General features: G+C 42.8%; 1 pseudogene; it reads right to left on the reverse strand.

Annotated features, from left to right (window-relative positions):
• Positions 1-3664: 3664 nt before the first annotated feature.
• LOC124778134 lies at positions 3665-3828 on the reverse strand (annotated as a pseudogene).
• Between the last annotated feature and the right edge of the window lie 1006 nt (positions 3829-4834).

A 4834-nucleotide genomic window follows, 5' to 3' on the forward strand; every position in this document is an offset into this window, starting at 1 on the left:
CTTCTCCCATTCTATTTGAATGAGCATCACCTTCGTACCTCATCATATATTCTCGGCTGTAACTTTTATGTCATTGTCCACTGCTATCCCGACAGTAAGAGGCATACACCAATTGTGGATACATGATATGTACTGGTGAACAGTAACATCGATGCAACAGCTCAGTACTACATTGTCGATGTCCACCAATCATGTGAGCTCACATCAGTTAGTGCTACATGCCTGATCAGCGTATCAAAAGCATTGTGTGGATGCTGCTAGGATCGCATTGTCTGACAGGCTCCATTCGACTATGAAAGGGAAATAAAACTCTAGGAAAGACGACCTATTTCTCCCGGAAGGTTTAGGGTGGATTTTGGTATGTTTTGACGTATATGGACAATCGTTTTTTTTTACTCGATCAGTGTGTGAGATTGGGATGCAAGGTAGCTGATAATTCTGGTGCAATGTATCCTCCATCATGCACTGTTCAGCGGCTTGCGCCGTATTTATCTATGATGTTCACAGGTGATGGAGTGGTCTGCAAGTAGGCGGGAAGTCTTACGGTGGGGCTGGAAGTTGACCTAGACATAACTAAATCTATTGCGCATTAACAGGACTAGAAATCTCTTACGCTCTCATCGGAAGCGTTAACCGCAGTAAAATGTCTAGCAGTAAGCATCTGGAGCGAGCTGAAGAAGAGTGCATATGTCGGGGTAAGATTCATTTGCTGGGATCTTAAGGGAAACAACTCAAATACTGAGGACTGAAGATCGATGAGCTAAAGAAGAATATGTCAGACTGAAATTCATTTGCATCGATTTTTAAGGGGATGCAATTCACCAACAAAGCAGTGACAGCAGAGGAGGCGAGTGGCCGAAATTTCCGTCGCCATATCACCTGGGTACCGTGGTACTACAATTTGAATCGAGTTGTAAAACGCACTAAGATGACTGCTGTTGCTGGACGAAACATCGACACTGATTTGGTCTCGCTTGTACTTGTTGGTTAACTGGCTCTCGATGTACGATAGTCGGATAAAGATGTAAAGGTACTGGGTTTGCTTCTAAATAAATAACTACACTGCACATATGCGTGCTAAAATGTGCATATACTTCACTCTAGAATGAATACGGTATCGTGGTCGGTCCCCTTCCAAAGAGCGCGTGGAGGAAAAACGAACAGTGCTATGATAGCAGTAGCTCTGAATTGTGCGTTGAGGTGTTGTACCAATGTAAATGACTGAGTGGATAGTGTGCGTGTTGCAATCTCTTTGATACTGTTACAATTGTAGTGTGGAAGTATACCCCAACTGAAAAACTTGTGATGTATTTCCCATGAGACACTATGCTGTCAATGATCGCAAAACTAGTGTAACGACCACTGGAACGTGATAAAGGACATTAGGACACGCACAGGGATATATTTGTAGACAATTATTCGATATAGACGAATTGCAGTATATCAGATCAATGAATTAAAACATATCAGATTTTCTTTGTGCAGTCCTCATATAATGAAGGTTCAGCAGTAAGGCTTCCTTGGCCATTAAAAGACCTACATCTAGCGTAGCCATCATAGAGGAGATTAAGGTGTATACAGAGGCATACAGGGATTCATTTTTACCGGATCATTACGCATGTGACTCGAAGAAGACAGAGAAATCGATAATACTGCTATGACATAGTCTTCACCGTGCAGTGGTTTGCGGAACACGTATTTAGATGTAGGCTCCTGTCTATAGCAGGGTTGCGACATCGGTATGCTATAGAAATTTGCAGGAGTTTGAAGACTGGTAGGCGTTGGAGCTGAATGTAAATGAATGTAACTGTTGAACTTAAAATAGCCGGGAAGACTTGCTACTGTTCTGTTTCGTCACTGACTATAAGTCACTAGAAACAGTACCAATCGTAAAAAATATCTGTACGCGTGCATCTGCATGGTGCTGAATTTCTCCCTGAACGTTAGTGTGCTATTTGTTCTCGTTGTGATACCTCTCTACATAGCCAGTGACAGGTCTAGAGAGCTTCAAACTAATGGAACAGTGCTTTCGGAACGTGATGGGATTTCGGGAGAATTAGTGCGAGTCGGTGACTTGATTGGGCATACATATCACAATATATCGAAGACTGGAAGATTTGTGGAAATATGGACGGAAGCGATACTCTAAGAAAAGCGAGGCTGCGATGTGTCTCTTTAGCGCTTCTTATAATAGTTGTGAGTAAATATATTACTCCCTCCCACACACGTCTCGTGAAGTGACTGCAATGAGAAAATTAGTGCTATTTTTCAATTGATCGAGGAAGTATAAAAATGTTCACGGAATGACGGTAATACGGCTATATAAATACCTTAGGAACGACATAAATGGGGACTAGACAGCCTTCTAATTACTTGAACAGTGCTGTCGGAAACTTGGCGGGGGACATCTTACTCGTCAAAATCAGGTGGACTCAAATGCTATATATCCAAAACAGGAAGGTTTCTGAGAATATGACGGATAAGCGATAATCTGACAAAAGGGGAAGCGAGAGGTGACCTCTATAACACATACCGCTCACATACGTCTCGTGAAGTGAGTGCAGTGAGAGAATTAGAGACTAATACGAAAGTTTTTACTGAAAGAAAATCGGCAGCAAATGTTCTATCTTTTGTTTTCTTGGTACATAAGAGACAACGTTTCTTCTGTGAGTTTAGTGTGCCTATAAATGGATGGACTGACATCTTAATAGGTAGACTAAATTGACATCTGTCAATGGTCGCAAATCTAGTGTAACGACCACTGGAACGTGATACAGGACATCAGGACACGTACAGGGATATATTTGTAGACAACCACCGTGCGTTGGTGGCCGATGGTATCCTGTAGCACTATTAGTCATTTACTTTCCTATTCCACTCGAAAACAGAGCGAGAGAAAAAAAAGACTATCTATATGCCTCCAAATAAGCATTAATTTCCCGTACCTTACCTTCGTGATGTATACGCGAAATTTTTGTTGGTAACTGTAGAATCCTTCTGCATTCAGCTTTAAATGTTGGTCCTCTAAATTTTCTGAATAGTGTTCCTTGAAAAGAATGTCGCCTTCCCTCCAGGGATTCCCATTCCCATAGTGTAATCCAACTGCAGGAGAAAAATTATTCACCATTTGAAGGGACTTCCATTTTCAATTTAACTAATTAGTCAGTCAATTTCATGTCAATGACGTGGTGCCAGGCTGGTGGAAGCGAGGGCGACAGTACCACGGATATGATTCGTAAGTTGGAACGGTAATCAGGCGTTTTTTCGTTGCCGCGAGATCTTTTAACGAAATCTCTATCTCCTACGTTCACAGGGAGAGATGGCCCTCATAATAAAACCACCTACGTTACGGGATTTATGAAGTGTTACATGGTATTAACCTGATTTTTACAACTCCTTTGTCCTGCTATTTAACTACCTCAAGATACTATGTAGGTGATGAAGTATTTGACTACCTTAAGAGAGCTCGAAAGTGAGGGGGTATTGTGTTCAAAAATGGCTCTGAGTACTATGGGACTTAACGTTTGAGGTAATCAGTCCCCTAGAACTTAGAACTACTTAAACCTAACTAACCTAAGGAAATCACACACATCCATGCCCGAGGCAGGATTCGAACCTGCGACCGTAGCGGTCGCGCGGTTCCACACTGAAGCGCCTAAAACCACTCGGCCACAACGGCCGGCGAGGCATCGTGTGACAGAGGTTGAGCACACTCTTACCACTCTGTCATGATCCAAAATTAATTTAATATTCTAGTTATGTGATGCAAGACGTAACAGATATTAAGCTGATAAGAACAGATTTCACACTACGAATCTGTGATGTGAAAACGCGTGGATCCTACGATTTCTTCTGTCTTCAACAAGAACGCACATAAAAAGGAGGAATCTGTATTTCACATGAGAAATTTGTGGTGTGTGGACAATGACATCCCCCTCTTGGACTGGGTAAAGTAGATTTTTTAAACTGAGAAGTCTATGGTGGAGGTGGAATTGCAGTTAGAACTCTATGTCCAAGCCATGCCTGCTTGTCTCGCAGTGTGCTAGGGTCATCGATGCTGGTCCATGGCCAGCGGCATGCATTGTCACAAGGGTTCGGCTGACCAGAAGCTGCAGCTTAGCTTGTCGCAACTGGTAGGTACAAAGAAAGGCTGCAACCTGTCGGCTCTTCAGATGCACAATAAACTCAGTGGATAGCGCTGGACTAGGTAGAAGGTGACTGGCAAGTTTTTTCATCTTGAAATGCCACATTCAAGTAACAAGCACTGCACTCATAAAAAATTATTGTACGATGTATTTCCCATGATTCTGCTGGCTAGGATGCGACTTAAGACTAGTAAATAAGTATAAATGTGTTTCATTCCCTCATGCTGTTGCTACATGATTCCTGTATATGGGGAGCATGGATTTATAGCAGTTCTAGGACAGTGGTCCTAATATTATTACTCCTCCTTAAATCCTTCTCATCAGCTATTTCCCTGCCCTTCAGTGATAGTTTGCCATCCTGTTATTGTTACCAATCCATCCCACATAGACTGACTGGAGCAACTTACTAGTGCTTGACTAATAGTGGAGTGGCTAGAGCTACTCTCCAGTGCACCATCAATGGCAGCTACCCCTCCCCATCTCCCTTACTTTACAGCAAGAGGAAGAAATTTGAATTTATCACTCATTTTTGAATTTACTGCCAATAGGTGGAGGGGAATTAGACTGCACCAATATTCTGGGTCGGTCATCTTCCGGCAGTGAGCATCTTACCGGTCAGCCATCACTCCAGGGTGAATGGCGGACAGTGGTGGGCTCGCGCGTGCCTGGCCGAAAGGCAAAGGTGGGAT

The sequence above is a fragment of the Schistocerca piceifrons genome, chromosome 2 (assembly GCF_021461385.2).
Source record: "Schistocerca piceifrons isolate TAMUIC-IGC-003096 chromosome 2, iqSchPice1.1, whole genome shotgun sequence".
NCBI classification, from domain to species: Eukaryota; Metazoa; Arthropoda; class Insecta; order Orthoptera; family Acrididae; genus Schistocerca; species Schistocerca piceifrons.